The 19,842-nt window shown below is 39.4% G+C and overlaps 1 protein-coding gene across 1 annotated transcript in view; it reads right to left on the bottom strand.

Moving 5' to 3' along the window:
- Positions 1-19,842, bottom strand: part of stk32b.L (serine/threonine kinase 32B L homeolog) — a 107,635-nt gene that overhangs the window by 8,855 nt on the left and 78,938 nt on the right. The gene's annotated exons all lie outside the window — the stretch shown is intronic.

A 19,842-nucleotide genomic window follows, 5' to 3' on the forward strand; every position in this document is an offset into this window, starting at 1 on the left:
AAAGTCCTGACTTCAACTTTTTTTGGGTAACTGGTTTTCTCCAGACATTTTATAACATAGGAAACATTCATTTTACAGTGGGCTCATGTGTAGGGCATTATATTAACTCTCTTTTATAATAAAGACCTCCATAATTATCTGCCGTATGCAAATTGACCTAAGCGCAAGATCACTAGTGAATTTTCGCTAGACACAAACGAACGCTAGCGCTTCTTCACTATGAAATGCTTGCACTGCATAGTGGTACCGAATTTGCGCCTGGCGAAGTGGTGCAATGTGTGTAAAGCGGTCGATGGCGACAATTCGCCCTTTAGTGAATCTGCCCCTATAGGAAAAAGGCCTTCCCGTAAATTGGAGCTTTCTGGATAACGGGTTTCTGGATAACGAATCCCATATCTCTTACTTTTAAATTGCTTCATGATGCCACTGTCAGTGAAGCGTAAAATAGCAGTTGTTCCCTATAGTCATAAGGAAGGGTTTACTAATCTCTGCTGAAAATGAAGCCTACGTTACTCAGAATGGATTACGCCCGCCTTTGGTGCTTCTCCTTACCCGGTGTCCATTTGACTTTGTAAGAGGAATTTGTAATTTTTCATTCCTTAATCGTTTTTCCAGTTTGCTGCTTTAATGTCGGCAATGCATCGATCTAGCATTCACACAACCGTTCTGGCCCGATTCATTTGGGAGAATGAACTCAAGCAGCGCATACAAAAAAAATAATGCTGACGATGAGAAGACTTTGTGTTCTATAAAAAGTCCAGGTGTCGGAATGCCGTTACCTAAACTATAACCATTTTTTACTTTCTGGACATTTTATAGGAGTCAAATCCCTCGGCTCTAAAAACAAAGTTTGTGGAATTACTTTATGAGTGTTCTTGCTGCATATCATCTGTTGTTAAGGGAATCCAAAGGAAACCTGTTATTCTTAAAGTGGAAGGATGGTCCTCCATGGTTTTATTCATGAAGATGAGTCTCCTTCCTCAAATACATAAATACAAAACAGCACTCCTGTAATAGCACTTCTGAAAAAGCCCATTCCACTGGGCTGCTTCCTCCACAGGAGCCCAACCCAGAAGTGAGCTTCCCAGACAAGAGCTTTAGCCAAACTTCACCCCCTCCCGTACACATTTTATTTTTTCCTTGCCACAACTGGGGGTGGGGAGAACCTGCATTATCCATCAGGAATCATGGGGGTCCTGGTTAAGCAGAGGTCTTGGCCCACCTCGTTTTTCCTGGTGTCCTGCCGGCCCAGTCCAACGCTGATTGTATCTATTTACAATAGCCTCAGATCCTTTCCGAAAGCTACTGTTAAACTATTGCTATTATTAAAATCTCTTTAGGTGCCAAATCTTCACCAGCATTATTAGCAATGGTTTCCCTTTAGGTACAATCTAGATCAGTGAGTACAATATAGTTTCGTTTTGTTGTTCAATATTGACCTAGGCCTCCCCAAGCCGGCATGATATATCTGGCAAATCTAAAGGGCAAATTTACTTACCTCCGAAATTGCGCCAGCGATGGCTTCGCTGACATCGCAACACTTTGTCAGGCGTAGATTCGCCAGGAGAACACTAATTCACGAAAATCCGAAGTTGCGTACAAGACGCCGAATGCTTGCGAAGTTGTGCTAGCGTTATTGCGGCAAGCAAAGCGAAGTTGCGCTAGCGCTGGCTAATTTGCATATGGCGGGAAGTTAAAGTTAAATGGACATATATGCTGCAGCAAATACATTACATTACACAAGGCCAGGGAACCTTAATAAATAAAATAAAGTTGTTATATTGCCCTACACATGAGCCCAGTGTATAGTTTATGTGCCATATGTTAGGAAATGTAGGGGGGAAGCCAGTTACCCCAAAAAAAAAATTACACTCCTTTGCAGCCTATCACCCTGAAAAAGTAAAAGACGCCAGCATTTTTTGGGACTTTTCGGGAAATTTCAACTATTTTTTGACCAAGTCCTATCTACTCTATTGCACTTCGCCTGCTCTGAGCTGGCAAAGGCAAGTCTGGCGCGAGAGGTAACGTTCAGTCAAATCTCAATCTTAGTGAATTTGCGTAGTTATGTTCGTTCGCCAGAGCAATACTTTGCCTGGCGTTAGGGTGCAAAGTACCGCTAGAGTCTATCTCCTTTACTAGAGAAATTACACCAGCGACCGTTAGTAAATCGTCAAAGTTCTGAAATGACGTCACGCTGATGAATTTTCACCAGCGTTAGTAACTTCGCCCATTAGTAAATTTCCCCTTAAATCTCATGTAGTACATCCTAGAAATGAAAAAGTCTACTTTGTAGGACTTTTTAAAGAATATACTCAGGACTAAACTCATAAGAATTGAACCCCCAAGGCTGCTAACTGGATATGTTTAAAAGCGTTCCGATTACAGCCTTTGATTAAAAAAAATGCACCCTACCCAAAAAAACCTATAGCTGTCTGATAACAAGAGATATTGTAATGGTTTTATAACCACCATGAAACAGAGAAAGTGAAACCTGACTGTGGACACACACCTTAATCAGCGGGTAATTAATTGGTTGGCTGCAGACCATCTGCTCGTGCCATATGAAGGGGGAAAAGCCGCTGCTATAATTTAATCATATCTTAAATGGAGAGTGTGAAGTCAGCAGAAACAAGGGAACAAAAAAGAATAAGCAGTGCATACACTACTATCACGGATGTCGGACACGGAAATGTAATTAATGTAAAAATGCTGTGCTCTTCTGAACACTATAACGGGCGAATAAATTCTCCAGACACAAATTTACTGCGAATTACTGAGTTTCGCGGCAAGCAAATTATTAAGCAAAACTGCGGCGGCGATTTGGCGACAAAAAATCTGATTGTTGTGCGACAAAACTGTCACAAGCATTCTGACCAAGTTTACATTACACCAGACTGACTGAGTTATAAAAATATAGTAGAGTTGGCAGCTTATTGCTTCACATCAATGTTACCCGCAACTGGCGCTGACCAACATATCCAACGGAGTTGCTGCTGTTATTCTTCCTCCCCAATATAGCCAAGATATGCCCATTTCTTTCACAAACAACACCCAAAACACTAATCCATGCCCTTATCTTATCCCGTTTGACTATTGCAATCTCCTCCTTACTGGTCTTCCTGACTCCCATCTCTCTCCACTCCAATCAATCTTAAACTCTGCTACCAGGATCCTTCTGCTCTCTCCTAAAAGGGAACCTGCTCAACCCCAACTAAAATCCTTAGCATGGCTGCCTGTTAAGCAAAGGATAGCATATAAAACCCTTCTACTAACATTCAAAGCCCGTCACTCCTCTGCTCCTCACTACATTTCTTCTCTTGTCTCACTATACGTTCCTGGTCGTCTTCTCTGCTCCTCTCAGAGCCACCTTCTCTTCACACCATCCACATCCACTGCCACCTCTCGTCTCAAACCCTTCTATCTTGCTGCTCCTACCTCTGAAATTCCATCCCTGAATTCCTCCGTAAGGAATCCTCTCAGAAAAAACTAAGACTCTTCCTTTTGGACCACTAGAACATTAGCCTAGTCCTGTCCCTTCTGACAATGCCTTACCTTGTGCACTTTTTTATCTCCAATTTGTACCTATATGTTAGCCTCCCATCCTCTTAGACTGTAAGCTCTACGGGGCAGGGGCCTCCTTCCCACCATGTCTCTTACCACATAGCACTTAAGCTCTTTGCCCTAATATGATTCTGTATATATTTATTATGTGATTTGTCTCCCCCATGTATACTTTTATATATATTGTACTTTTATGCACTGTACATCGCTGCGGCTCCTTAACAGCGCTTTACAAATAAAGTTATACATACATATTAATATCAATGCGGCTTTATTGAAACACACAATGTGGCATTACCATGGCAGTGGGTGTACAGATGAAGATAAACTACTGCAAGCTTGGCACATCCTCAGAGCACGAGAGTGAACCATTTACACATCCTAATCTTTTGCATTGGCATCTTATTGGCATATATATTGGGCCAAAACCATAAAGAGGTTGTATTTCTGCCAAAGCAGATGTCCCCCTTGATCCTTAGCCCTGTTTATCTCCCTAGTTTTGTGAGTGGGACACCCCATTAAAGTTCATTGTTCCTTTGTACATCAATTCATTTTTTGGTTCCTTTAATCATTCAAAATAATGCACCCTATTTGTTTACCATCAGTTTATACAATTGTTTTTTTACCTCCTGTATGGATTCCTTGAAAAAACAGACTATGCAAAAAAATGTAATAGTGCTTTATCACTATAGGAATCATTCAGAAAACTGGTCTAGTAGGGAATTTAGAAAGTAGAATATTGGGTTGATTGCCAGTGGTGAAAGTGTCAGGACAAATTTTCATGTTTGTGAAAAACTCTTTAAAAATGAAGTGAGAAGAAACAAACTCTCAGTTCTGTAGTGCACAATATCGTAACATCAACACTGTCCCATATTACAATGTAGATCTCTTATTTGCTCTGTTGTAAATATGTATTCAAATATGAAAACACATTCTGTTCATTAACTAATTGCTTTTTACTAGGACAGCCACCTCCATGTGTTTCTTGGTTTCCTTTTTTATTCCTCCATCGATCTTGGCAATTGTTGAAACAGTTCCTATTGATCTGAAGCTCGCTAGTACAGTGGTTCAATCTATTGCCAATTATGAGGGTCAAGGTTTGGGTTGTCTACTGGTTTAATTTATAAGAATGTTGTTGTTGATGGTGGGTATATTGTTCCAGTTTTCTCTTGGCCATGAAGTCTTCCCTTAAAATTTTTATGGTAAGATAAATATATATACCAACGTTTCCCAGATAAGCTGTCTATGGATTTTTTCTTATCACTTACAACTATCTCCTGCACTAACCATTTATTTGTTCTTTATAGTTGACATAATATGATTAATAATATGATTCATGATTGATATGATGATTAATTGATATTATTGATAATATGATGAACTCTGCTCCCTCATCCTAACTTTTGTTATCATGGTACTACCAACTGACTCATGTCTTGAGTCCCTGATAAAGCCGAATGGTTAAATTAGGCTGGAGCAGAAAGAATCAATCAATATGATGTCCAGAATGAGTATGAAATGGAAAAACCCAGCAGCCAAGCTACAGTGAAGAATGGATAGTTACACAGAAATGGTAGTAAAGACAATTCTGAGCTTTACACTCAAATAAAAGATGGGGTTTGTGCTGACAGGCCAACAGAAGAAAGGACTTGTGCTGGCAGACCCAAAAAGATGGGGCTTGTGCTGGCAGTCCAATAGAAGATGGGGCTTGTGCTGGCAGTCCAATAGAAGATGGGGCTTGTGTTGAAAGTCCAATAGAAGATGGGGATTGTGCTGGCAGTGCAATAGAAGATGGGGCTTGTGTTGAAAGTCCAATAGAAGATGGGGATTGTGCTGGCAGTGCAATAGAAGATGGGGCTTGTGTTGAAAGTCCAATAGAAGATGGGGCTTGTGCTGGCAGTCCAATAGAAGATGGGATTTGTGCTGACAGGCCAACAGAAGGTAGGACTTGTGCTGGCAGACCAATAAAACATGGAGCTTGTGCTGGCATTTCAATATAGAAGATGGGGCTTGTGTTGGTAGTTCAACAGAAGATGGGGCTTGTACTGAGAATCCAATAGAAGATGAGGCTTTTGTTAGCAGAACCATAGAAGATGGGGCTTGTGTTTCTCAGTCCCACAGAAGATGGGGCTTGTGCTGACAGTCCAGTAAAAGATGGGGCTTGTGCTAACCGTCCAGCAGAAGATGGGGCTTACATGATCATGTAACATGGAAACTTGATATCACCTAAGATTTTGATATACTTTGTATTCTGTCAGGCTGTTCAAGTGCTGCACTCCAGGGTTACCATATTACCATATTTCTGGTGTCTCTTAAAGGATTCTCCCACCATGACTTTTTCCACAAAGTGTAGAATGTATCAAACACCAGTGACTTTACCCTGCAGACTACAAAGTCTGATTTATAGTTATAATAAATACATCCTATAATTCATCAACCATTACAAAGGGTGACTGGTGACTCATTTACTAACAGCCCCAGGTAAAATGTTTAGCATGTATTAATGTTTCTGTTTCATCTCTTTGCAGTACAATCACAGAGAGTGACAGATTTCTTGTAGGCAACATCCAACTCCCCTTTTTGTTCTCTACGAAGTAGCACTGAGGGACTGTATACAACGGGTATTGCGGGATATAAAAGGAGAAGAATAATTTGCTGTGGGATTGTTAGCTGTAGATACATCCGGAGGGACACAGATCAATCAGAGTAGTGCATCATGCCTGACTAAATTGCTCTTGTGTAACTAATGCAGCTGTTTGGGAAACGTTATTGTACCGGCCCGCAGAGACACTTATGGAAACAAGTTGTATGAGTGGATTATATTACAGAATATTGCCTCTATTTTGTGCTATAAAAGGAAATAAAATGTGTTTAGATCAGCTGAGATATGGTAAGTTTCTCTGCATCTATGTCTTCTCTCTGCACGTCGGGTTTATTAAGGGAAGGAGGGCTTTACTTGTTTTTACTTGTTTACCTGCTTGTGGGTGGAGTTAGACTCCTTGTGGGTGGAGTTAACATCCTTGTGGGTGGAGTTTACCTTGTGAACATGGCACTGCCCCCTTCCTATGGACACTAAAAAAATAGAGAGTTTCACGGGAGTTTAAGGGTTTCCATCAACACAGCAATTGGCACTTGGGGTGCCAGATGAATTCAAGAGAAGCAGTTTAGCTATAAGTAAAACCAACTGTAGGTTTGCAACTATACAGTTAATAATAAGAATTATACAGAATAAGGAGAGAAGGTGCACACCCTTAAGTTAAACTACAGGGTGCTAATCCATAGGTGACTCCCCATAACGAATTGCAAATTAAAAAAATAATGGATAGCACACCCGATTTGAAAAGCAATTAAATTTATTACAAACTAAACAAAAAATCATGCCTTTTTGATTTTTTGTTTATTTTGTTCCCCTGGGGAAGACCCTTACGGTCGAAACGCGTTGGGCTTACCTCATTATTATTATTTTTATTTGATTTTTGTATACTATTTTTGCTTATTTTTTTTCTTTTTGTAATAAATTTAATTGCTTTTCAAATCGGGTGTGCAATCCATTATTTTTATATTAATAATAAGAATTATAACTGAGGCATGGCAGGCTTCCCCAAAGATTTTTCTGCTTATCTGCTCCCTCCCTAAGACTTCTGTAGGCTTCTGTTCACATTGAGTAAAAATACCATGTTCAATTTTTTAGGTCGGCCATTCTGGCAATTGAAAAAAATGTCTGAAAAAAATGTTGTTGCATGTTCGGAGAAAAAATCCACTGGAACAAATTGTTCTGGTGCAAAGAACAAGTTGTTAATTAAAAAAAAGTGCATTCCATTTGACAACCACCGTAACCTGCAGCATTTAAAGGGTTTGTTCTCCTTTAAGTTATCTTTTAGTGTGTTATAGAATGGCCAATTCGAAGCAACTTTTCAGTTGGTCTTCATTTTTTACAGTTTTTTTTAAATTATTATTCTTCTGACTCTTTCCAGCTTTCACATGGGGGTCACTGTCACTAAAAAACAAATGCTCTGAAAGGCTACACATGTAGGGGCACATTTACTAAGGGTCGAATTTCGAAGTGAAAAAACGTTGAAATTCGACCATCGAATTGTAGTAGTTCGATAAAGTTTTTTTTGATCGAATATGGCCATATTCGATCAAAGTAAAATCGTTCGATCGATCGATTAAATCCTTTGATTTGAACGATTTAATCGACTGATCAAAATGATTTTTTAAAAAAAACTTTGACTTCTAAAAACTTAGCCAAATGTTGGCTATAGGTTCTAGGAGGTCCCCATAGGCTAACATAGCAATTCTGCTATGGCGAAGTGTCGAAGTCGAAGCTTTTCTAAGAGACAGTACTTCGATTTTCGAATGGTCGAATATTCGCAGTTTTTCCACTTCGGAGGCCAATTTGGCCTATTCGATGGTCGAAGTACCCAAAAATTACTTTGAAATTCGAAGTTTTTCAATTCGAAAATTCACTTTGAATTCACTTCGGCCCTTAGTAAATGTGCCCCGTAATGTTACTGCTATTTTTTATTACTCATCTTACTTTTCAGGCCCTCTCCAATTCATATCCCAGTCTCTTATTCAAATCAATGCATGGTTGCTAGGGTAATTTGGACCCCAGCAACCAGATGGCTGAAATTACAAATTGGAGAGCTGCTGAATAAAAAGCTAAATAACTAAAAAAAACACAAATAATAAAAAATGAAAACCAATTGCAAATTGCCTCAGAATTTCTCTTTACATCATACTAAACTTTGAACAACCCCTTTAAAATCCTCCTATTTGTGTCTGTAAATTACCAACCCACTTAGGGTTTTTTTTATCAAGGTCCAAATTTATCTCAGTATTTCTAATATCCGAGAAACTCCGAATTCCTGAATGGACCTTATTTAGCCTGAAAAAATAGGGTCGGGCAAAACTTAGGAGCTTTCCCCAAAACTCCAAAAACACCGAAATCATTGGATATCGGTACAGATATCAGGGCAGACACTGGGACCTTCCCCATTGACTTATACGGGACCTCGAGAGCTTTTAGATGCCGGGGTTTCGTATTCGTAGTTTTTAGACAATCAGACTAAATAAATCTCGAAAAACATTTGTTGTTTTATTTTTTGCTCCAAAACTATGAATTATTCGAGGTTCGGATATTCGGAGCTTAATAAATAACCATCTTACATTTACATTGTGTATTATCATCTGAGAACATCACATTTTTTTTTACCTTTTTTCCCTCAGCAAGACAAGACATAAAGAAGACATTTTCACTTCACAGCATACCATACACTCTTGTTGCTTCTTTATCTCACACATACTCTCTTAATCAGCAAATGAACATCGCTTCTCTCCTACAGATTGAGATTTTTAGATGAATTTTGCAGCTATAGATCACATTTGCGCCCACCCTCTCACAGCTGTTTCAAGCCAAAAGATTTTGAAGCTCAAACTCGGTCAGATCCATCCGACCCAACAGACAAATCAGCACATTTCAATTCTTTAATCAGTAGTTCTCAAGATTTTAAATGGCAAGTGATAAATAGAGATCAAAAAAACTAAGAAATATAAGTCCAAAGCAATGGCCCAGTTATATGCAAATTCTCACCATAACTATGCAGCTAAAGCAAAAGTGCTCAGAGTGGTCGGTTTTACCTGGATTTATTCTGAGGGTTATGTTTCCTTTAAGTACATATTATCCAGGAAGAACCTTATTAATCTCATCATCTCCCAAAGGGCAGATTTCCCGAATTTTTCTCTGTTATTCTGTGCAGAATTATACGCATGAGATATTTTCTCTAAATGCTTTTGGCTGTTTGGTGTTTCTGTTTTCTCAAGCATGAAAGTGCAGAAGAAACTGTTCTGTTCAGGAATTGTTCATGGTTTGCATAGACTTTAAATATTAATCAATGTGGCAATCCTTGATGAAAGTGACTACGTCTGAAAACCACAACCTGTAAGAGAAATACATCTCTTTCCAGAACCTTAAATTACCCTTTTAGTGCCTTTTTATTGTTTACCAGTAACATCTCATTTTCAGTGTGTTCCTTAATTATTAAAAATAACTATTCTGCTAGATGGGCACTGCGGTGCTATAACTATTTTTTCTCTTGAAAATGCTCATCCTCACAGGCAAGATCACTGTGTCTCTCTAAACATTCCTCATTATGGCTATTTCTCACGATGCATCCACCTCACTGTACATGACATTATTTGCTGCTTATTATCTGTATGTGCTTCTTCCCCAGAGGCCACAACTCACTCTTTCCAATACTGAATGGGTTCAGGCAAGTACCTATAGCCCAGTAGCTGCTTGGGTTAATTGCAGAAGAAATGTGTTATTTCGGATGCAAATCACCTTTTTTTTACCCATAGGGGCAAATTTACTTATGGTCGAATATCGAGGGTTAATTAACCCTCGATATTCGACCGCCGAAGTTAAATCCTTCGACTTCGAATATCGTAGTCGAAGGATTTACCGCAATTTGTTCGTTCGAACGATCGAAAGAAAAATCGTTTGATCAAAAGATTAAATCATTTGAATCGTTCGATTCAAAGGATTTTAATCCATCGATCGAACGATTTTTCTTCGACCAAAAAAGATTGCAAAGCCTATGGGGACCTTCCCCATAGGCTAACATTGACTTCGGTAGGTTTTAGGTGGCGAACTAGGGGGTCGAAGTTTTTTTAAAGAGACAGCACTTCGATTATCGAATAGTTGAACGATTTTTAGTTCGAATCGAAGTCATAGTCGAAGGTCGAAGTAGTCCATTCGATGGTCGAAGTAGCCAAAAAAAACATTCGAAATTCGAAGTTTTTATTATTCTATTCCTTCACTCGAGCTAAGTAAATGGTCCCCATAATGTACTTTTTCTCCCCATAATGCCAGTGGGGAGTTGTAATTTTGCCCTATGTTTAAAAACAAGCACAATTGTGCCAATGTGTAGCAGCAAGTTGTATGCAAGTTGGGCTTATTTTTTCAGTCGGGATCAGGTCACTGAGAGAAGGAAAGTAATTTGGCACTTGGGAGGGCCAAAAGTTATCCAGACTGCTTGGAACCAGGGGTTTTAAGGATAAGGGATCTTTCCATAATTTGGATCTCCATACTTTGTCTATTGAAAAATATATTGTTTTCCTCCAATAAGGATAAATAATATCTTAGTTGTGATCAAATACAAGGAACAGTCTTATTATTACAGCAAAAAAAGGAAATAATTAAAAAAAAATTTAATTATTTGATGAAAATGGAGTTTATGGGAGATAGCCTTTCCGTAAATCGTTACTGGTGGGTGCGAAAAGTACTGATTTTACTTACACCAATTACGTTGTTTAAACTGTGTCTGAAAGTGACGGACCTGGGGTTCACACACCCACTTTCTTCATCTGTTACATCTGCCATTACAACTGTGTTGAGGATTCCACTGTCAGAGTCCTTTAAACTGTCAGAACTAATTTAAGATGAAACCTCCTCTCTTCTGATGTCCTTGGGCACATGAAACTGACTATTGCATGGTATATATATATTTTATATTATTATATTAATATATATTATATATTTGATTATATCCCCCCTTTAGTATAAAGTTAATAAGCATAAATAATTGAGACTGAGGTGGTGCAGTTGCATCAGCTTAGTAAATGAGTCCTCCTTGCACCCCAAAGCCTTACCATGTTAACTGTTCTACTCTAACCGCTATAAGTATTATACCAAGAGTATGATTAGTGAAACTGGCCAATTATAATCACATTCAATGTTATGAGTGTTTTCCTTGTTAAATATGTAGCTTGACTGCCAAAGGCTGCAGCTGGCACTTAGTCATCAAAGGTTTATAGACAGCCAATACATGCTGGCAAATTGTATGCTCATTTAATATGCATCAGATGTTGTGTTCTGTATTAAATATGCATGGCCATAATGTGGTTCTCATCTTGGTAAACATGACATTCCATCAACAGCCATTCTAACGAGAGAATTAGCTTGCAGGAGGCATATTGGCAGATCTCAATAGTTAAATAAGATTAAATTGTATTCTACGCAAAAAAAAAGAAATAATTAATACAGTATATTTCCCTTGACTTTAGAAAGATTTTTGGCAATCTGGACTTGACTTGTTAAGGAAACAAAGCCCCTTATTTTTCATTATGTTGAGTATAATGAAAGGAGTCAGCAAACGGCCTGGCACTGTATCTGGAAACCTGGAATGGATGTGTTTGATTTCTATTAGCAAATTAGATTAGATTCTGAGTAATCTATTAGCACAGTTATCATACTCATGTATATTCCATTGTGGGCGCTACAGTGTTATGCACCCAATATACACGGGTCTTATGAGAACAAATTATCCAACCTGTCATTATGGGAGGAAACAGCTGGAGCTGAAAGGGGTCAGTGCACAATTCCACGTGTTAAAGGGGTTGTTCACCTTTAATTTAACTTTTAGTATGATGTAGAGAGACAATCTGCATCTGCTTTTCATTATTTAATATTTGTGGTTTCTGAGTCCTTTAGCTTTTTATTCCGCTGCTCTCCGGTTTGGATTTTCAGTAATCTGGTGGCAGGATCCAAATGACCTTAGCAGCCATTCATTGATATGAATAAGAGACTGGAATATGAATAGGAGAGGCCTGAATAGAAACATGAGCACTAAAAAGTAGCAATAACAATACATTTGTAGCCACACAGAGCATTTATTTTTTAGATGGGGTCAGTGACCCCCATTTGAAAGCTGGAAAGAGTCAGAAGAAGAAGGCAGATAATTAAAAACTATAAAAAAATAAATAAGGAAGACCAATTGAAAAGAATTAGAATTGGCCATTCTATAACCACCACTTTAAGATGGAACTTCCTTTTTTTCTAATCTGAATGGATGTCCATGCAGAAGCAGCAATATGAAACAATATGAAGCATGCATTATGCAAGCAATAATAAAATGTAGCCGTGGCCTTAGCAAAATGTATATTGTCAGCAGAAAGTGAACGGCATTATTTAAAGCAGCGAATGTTACATCTCCAGCTGCAAAAGGAGAATGCTGACAGCACATAGGAGAGGAAGATAGCAGGGAACTGCATGTACATTATCCTAAGATTTATCAAATTAAACAGAATATTAGATCCACATATCATGATATGAGATTAGTACCATGCTAACATACAGTGTAATTGCATCATTCTCTACAGCAGTCATTAGTATGGCTTGGGCTGTCTGAAACTACTATCTAGTTAAATGTGAGAGCCACTGACTGACATAAAAACCAGGGAGTAATCATTCCCCATGATAGGTTTGCTATGCTGGGCATGCTAAATAGGGATGTAGCGAACTGTTCGCCCGCGAACTAGTTCGCGCGAACTTCGACCGTTCGCGTCCGCCGAATGTTCGCGAACGTTTGGGAACGTTCGCATTTTGAGTTCGCGTTCTATCGTGCGACCATTCGAATTCCTTCGACCGCTAAAAATCGAACGATTTCCATTCGTTCGAACGATTGTAAGTATTTGATCGAATGAAAATCATTCGATCGAATGGCTTCGATCGTTCGATTCGAATGAAAATCCTTCGATCGAACGATTAAAATCCTTCGATCGTTCGAATCGAACGATTAAAATCCTTCGATCGTTCGAATCGAACGATTTTAGCGGGTGTTCGAAGTTCGCGAACTGTTCGCGAACGTTCGCAATTTTTGCCGGTGTTCGCGAACGCTAAACCCTCTGGCACAACAGAAATGCAATGACTGTTTAGATGCTGGTAGAGCATGTCAAGAACGAATTGGATATTAAAGTAGGGACCCCTCCATTGAAAAGGAGTTGTGGTCTCAACAGATATGGGTGCTCTGGTGTTCATAAGACTTGTTCTGTGCAATCGGTCAATGCTTCCACTTGAGAGCAAGTCAGTTTCAGCAATAAGTAAGATTTGGGTTGACCTGGAGAGAGCTAACAAAAGTTGTTTTCACATCATCATGAACAGATCTGAGCGGCAAGTTGGTAAAGCTAAACCCACAGAACTTTACTTTCAGCCGGTATCAAAAGGAATAAGAAGTTGATCAAACCTGCCAAAAAGAAGGATCCAAGAATCTAGATTATAGACCCAGTGAACCATAGAGAAGCAGAGGCACAGAACAGTAAAACCCCTCCAATGCAAAATTGTTTGAAAATTTAATGTTAGGGTAAATTATTTTTGAAAATTAAAAAACACAAATTTTCATGCGATTTTCAGGGCGTACGGTGGGAGACAAGCCAACCGTATCGGCGGAAGCCTTTGGATATTGGTCGGCTCGTAGATCGGGCTGGCCAGAAAATTTTGATCAGGGGCCTTTGATTGTAATTTTGAAGGAAACTCGAGTGATGGATTGGAAGAGTGGAAACCTATAGAGTAAGGGTGGTACAAGTGAAGTGGAGAAGGACCATTTATGGTGGTGAGAGTAAAATGGAGGAGGACCTTTAGTTATGCGGATTTAAGGTGCTGATATAGAGAGCATAAGTGGATGCCCTAACACTGCTGGACCGCTGGCACAATAGTCAATAACCGACCTAAGTGTGACGCTCTCACCTTGTGAGTGCTTTTACTGGTCCACCAGAGTTAACTACAGATTATGGGGCAGATTTATCAAGGGTCAAATTTAATTTTTTTTATGGCCAAAACTGTTAAATTCGACTAGGGAATACGATTTGAGTTTTTTAAAATTAGATTTTTGAGATTTATCATACTCTGGAGTTTAAGAACTCAAATTAAACTACTCGCCACCTAAAACCTGCCTGCTTTAGTCAATGGGAGACATTCTGGTATCAGACTTCCTGACATTCAAGTTTTTTTTTTTGAAAAATCTCAAATTGAGTTTTTAAAACTCAAATCAAATCCGATTTCAATTAGATTTCAGTTTTTCGGGTCCATCATATTCCCCTGAGTTTTGCAATTTCTATTTTTTTTTTTAAATAAATTTTCGATTGGTTGAATTTTGAGTTCATGGGAGTTTTTGAAAACTCACATGAATTCGAAATTCGACCTTTGATAAATGTGTCTCCCTGTGACTCCTTCACCCAACCTCTCTCCACCTTTTTTTCTTTTTGTTTTTAAAGTAAGCTGGTAAAGAATTGGACTCTATACAGCAAGAATTTTCTCTCCTTAAATTAATTGAAATGTTTTTATTAAGTAAGCAGGCCAGCCACCTCTTGCTATTACTGTAGAATAAAAGGATATGATAACCGTAGTTCAAGTGTCCACTACCATTACAATCACTTGTGGGTGTAAACTGATTATACAGTAGATTCTATTGAGACATGTTGTTTTGTTATTATTTTTGACCCTCCAGAATCAATTAATCCCATCCATGTTGGACAAAAGTTTACATTTAGAACAAGGGTAATGGCTTCTTTATTGAGGAAGTAAATGAAATGTCTTGATTTGCAAATCATTTGTCTCTTTCTTCCTTGCCATTGCACTTAAACCCAGCATTGTCCCATCAAGAAGCACTTGGACTTTCTACATTCAGGACAATTAAACAAGCACGTTCCTCATTTAGGGATTTGTAAAATAGCCATTCCCAGTATTATTTAGCAGGCAGTTTCCCTAACTGGGTCCTAAAATACAGTTGGGGGGGGGTAACTGTTTCCTATTCCTGCTCTAAGCTATGCCCCTTGTTGTTTCTCAAAGTGACCAGTAGATGGCATTGTGCTAGAGTATAAAAGACTCTGAAGCTATGATTGCAGTGTCCATCTTGTGCTGGCTCTAGCCTGAGCAGGTAGGCAGAGTTCGAGTGGAACCTAGACAGGTCAGGTCTAGTAAGGATAGGCTACTTACTTATACTCTAGGAGTGACAGTCAGGATATTTAGCTGAGCAGCTTGAGGCTCCTACGAGGATTGTGAGTGGGATTAAGATCCCGGTACTAATTGCCCAGAAGTAGGGACTAAGTGTACAGTCCTAGGGTAGCGTATTCCCCTCAGGTTCCACTTAGGGAAAAGGCTTAAAGCTGGCTGTACCTCCTCAAGGCTGCATTCATTGTTCTCGTTCCCAAAGGAACTTATATTGACTAAAGGTGCTGTGAGTATTGCCTATCCATTGTAATGTATGATCCTGCAATGTTCTCTTTATGTACACTCCACTGAGGATTGTATGTCCAATAAATATGTTCTATGGTTAAGTTATAAGAACCACTGGCGCCCAATTATTTGCAACCTGAATACAGTTACAGTTGCACTACACCCTGCTTCCACACTGCTGCGAGGGCTCACTCCCTAAGATTTTAAGGTCTCACCCGGAACATATGTACTGGGAGTGGAGCTTATAGTAGAGTAAGGTGCACTCAATTTACTATAGCGCTACACTAACAAGATCATTTCATGAGAGGAGCTCATTGTAAGGCTTTATGGCAACACAAACACTTGAACAATACTTTGCAGTGACTGTCGGTTAATGCACAAATAACTACAGTAACAACCTTAAATGAGAACTAAACCCCCATTAATCCTATCCTATCCATTCCTCCTTTTGGCCCCCCTCTCTGCTTTCTCCCTCCATATTATCTTAGTTGAAAAAATGTCCCTGGCATTGATGTTGGCATATTCATGCCGAGTAGCGCAGTGGAGTTCTTGGGCGCCATCTTCTGTATCTTCAGGTTCCTCGTGGAATTGGGCACCGACATGGAGAGTTTTCACACATGCAGAGTTGGGTCAGTCTGGTATTCGTGCCTACTCCACATGCACCAGAAAGATTGATGAAGGAAAAGGAGAGGATCCTAAGATGGCGCCCAAGACCTCCGCTGTGCTACTCTGCATGAATATGCCAACGTTAATGCCAGGGACACTTTTTCAACTAAGGTACTATGGAGGGTGAAAGCAGGGTAGGGGGCCAACGGTGGGAAGGGGATGGGGGTTTTCGCCTAATGGGGGTTTAACAGATAATATATAGATAATATATAGTAACATTAACAACAACTTACCAGGTAAGTTATGGCAACACTAATATTAATACAACCCCTGACCAATTTGCCAAAGCTTGCACATGGAAAGTCTAAGCACTGATTTACCACAAAGTGAGTTAGTCCAAAAACACAGGAGGAAATGGGAGGCCATAAAAGTCACTTAAATATACATATGAAGTGATATCAAACCTATAATGGATGACTGCCTGCCTCTCCTGCAGTTATTGCACCAGATTCAAGACTTCAAGGTTGTTCCATGTGTCACCTTACTGCTGATGTTAATATTAACTGATAGCAAGCAGGTTTTTGAAAGGACAAGATGGAAAAAATAAACAACAAACCACTTGTGGCTCGTGGAGAAAGCAACACACAATTTGGGGCTGATGTGCTCCTTCTAGCCTCAGCTATTGAGCCAATACCAACAATATATCAGGTCCCTTTTTCCAAGAGAGAAAAGTACAAGCTGGTGACAAAGCTATTCAAACCGGGGTCAACCCCCTGGTGCGTTTATTGCATCACAAAGTTTCGGGGGGGCGCTCCCCCTTTGTCAGGTGACGAATGCCCCCCTGAAACGTTGTGATGCAATAAACGCACCAGTGGGTCGACCCTGGTTTGAATCGCTTTGTGTGCCAGCTTGTACTTTTTTCTATTGGATATTGGGAGTGCCGTCTCCCTTAATAATTTGAGCAACAAGCGGAACCTTAATCAAAGGGCCGGAGTGTGCACGTGAACCTTTGTACAGTTCTCTTTTTTCCAAGCTCAGAAAGCTAGGGAATCCAGGAACATGTCAACAGCATCACATTTCTGGCTAATCGTGAATCAGTCAACCATCCTTCAATGTGTCAAGTGGATAATTCAAGCCTTAGGCAAGAAGGTAACATGTCCTCATGGGATGCCCTTATCTATAATTTATTCATGTACATTTCATTCATGTGTGATATCTCTGATATGAGCTTCTTCATACAGGCCTATACCTATACCTTTGTACATTCAGGCAACTAGGGAGCTTTTATTAAGCATTGGATTACTATCCTTACTATCTTGATCATGTATTAAGTCAATTATCTGATTTACAAAATGTTGGATTGAAATACAGGAATGGTATGTCTGTGACGGTTCTTATTCATTCAAGTCATGGTATATCTATAGTAATGTAATGTATATCTATAGTAATTGATGGTATTAGTATGATTGGAGATATAGCTCTCTGACCCCATGCTGGTTTTACTAAACAGATTATGCTAATTGGATTTCGATTCCAGGTTATATAACCAGAAACATTTTTGTACAGAACATTCTGAATAGAGAAAGCTAGTTGGATGAAAATGTCTTCAAGGAAAAATAAAAATACAGCAAGTCCTGTTGATTTGACTTATTACTATAGATACAGGAATGGTATCTATCTGGAATGTTTGAGACTTGGGGGCAAATTTACGTACCTTCGAAGTTGCACCAGCGTTGGCTTCGCCGCACTTTGCCAGGCGAAGTTTCGCCAGGGCTCCGCTAATTCTCTAAAGTTGCGCTCAGGGAGGTGAAAGGTAGCAAAGTTGTGCTACCGTTAATTCATCAAGCAAAGCGAAGTTACGCTAGCGATGCCTAATTTGCATATGGCGCCAAGTACATTACACTACACAAGCCTGGGAAAGCTTCATAAAATAAAATATAGTTGTTATTTTGCCCTATACATGTGCCCACTGTATAGTTTAGGTGCCATATGTTAGGAAATGTAGGGGGGAAGGTGGGTACACCCAAAAAAATTTATGAACTTTTTCAGCCTATCACCCTTAAAAAAGGAAAAGACGCAAGCGTTTTTTGGGACAACTCTTTTTGAAGCAAGCCCTATCTACTCTATTGCACTTCGCTTGGTCTGAGGTGGCGAAGGCAAGTCTGGCGCAAGAGGTAATGTTCAGTAAAATCCGCAAGTTAGTGAATTAGCGTAGTTACGTCCCTTCGCCATAGGGCAACTTCATCTGGAAGTAAGGGTGTGAAGTAGTGCTAGAGTAGGTCCACTTCGGTAGCGAATTTACACCAGCACCCGTTAGTAAATCGGTGAAGTAACGAAATTACGTCACACTGGCAAATTTTCACTAGCGTTAGCCACTTCGCCCTTAATAAATTTGACCCTTGGAGTTTTTTAGATAAGGGATCTTTACATAATTTGGATCCCCATACCTTACGTCTGATAAAAAAGAATTTAAACATTAAATAAACCCAGTAAGATTTTTTCACCATCACTACCAATATAGATCCCTGCAGCTTAGTTATCAAGTACAAGATGCAGCTTTCTAGGACCTATTATCCAGAATGCTCAGGACCTGGGGTTTTCAGAATAACAACTCTGTAATTTGGATCTCCATACTAGTGATGAATAATTCGCGAAACGGCGAAAAAATTTGCAAAACAACGAAAATTTGGGAAACATATTGAAGTCAATGGATGTCAAAATAATTTTGACCCATGACAATTTTGACCCGAGCGTCAATTTTTATACGCAAGACTATTTTGTACAAATGCATTAAAGTCAATGGGCGTCCGAATAATTTTGAACCGCGTCAATTTTTTTTTGTCGCTGTGGATTTTTCACCAGCAAATTTACTCGCAAACGGCGAAACATAGAAATTCGCAGCGAACACATGCCTGGCGCCCATCACTACTCCATACCTTAAGTGTAATAGAAAATCATGTAACCATTAAATAAATCCAACGTGCTGGTTTTGCTTCCAGTAATTAATTATATCTTAATTTGGATCAAGTGCAAGCTACTGTTTTATTATTACAGAGAAAAAGGAAATCATTTTTAAAGGAGACACTTTGTGTAAAAAATAAGAATGTACCAGCGCGTTATACTCATTTAGATATAGAAGAATTGTGGTTAAAAAGTAGTGTTTCAGGCTGATTTATTGAATATTTCTGCAAAAACACTACTAGTCCCTCCCTTCTCTTCCACTTCCTACTCCCTGAATTCCCAGGCTGTGCAGGGGAGCTGGCGGCACTCAGCTAGCAGGACCTGATAGGGAACTGAAGTTTGCCTGTGCTTGTGTGACTGCAGGGCTGTGATTGGCTGTTCCCCTCCTACTGTTCTTCTAGCAGGGACACGCCCACCCCTCATTTAAAACAGAGCCAGGGACCAGTGAACATCTATAGGGAGCTCCAATAAAGGGGCTATTTTTAAAGATATTAATTTTTAACACCACGTAAAAGCAACACCATATATTACTCATAATTGCCTACAAAATTAAGGTTTTTTAATATATCCTATATGTTTCCTATAAAAATTTGGATTATTTCAATAAAATGGAGTCTTTGGGAGACGGCCTTTCCTTAATTCGTTGCTTTCTGGAAAACAGGTTTCCGGTTAACAGATCCCATTCCAGCATCAGGTTT

This window comes from Xenopus laevis, chromosome 1L (assembly GCF_017654675.1).
Source record: "Xenopus laevis strain J_2021 chromosome 1L, Xenopus_laevis_v10.1, whole genome shotgun sequence".
Taxonomy (NCBI): Eukaryota; Metazoa; Chordata; class Amphibia; order Anura; family Pipidae; genus Xenopus; species Xenopus laevis.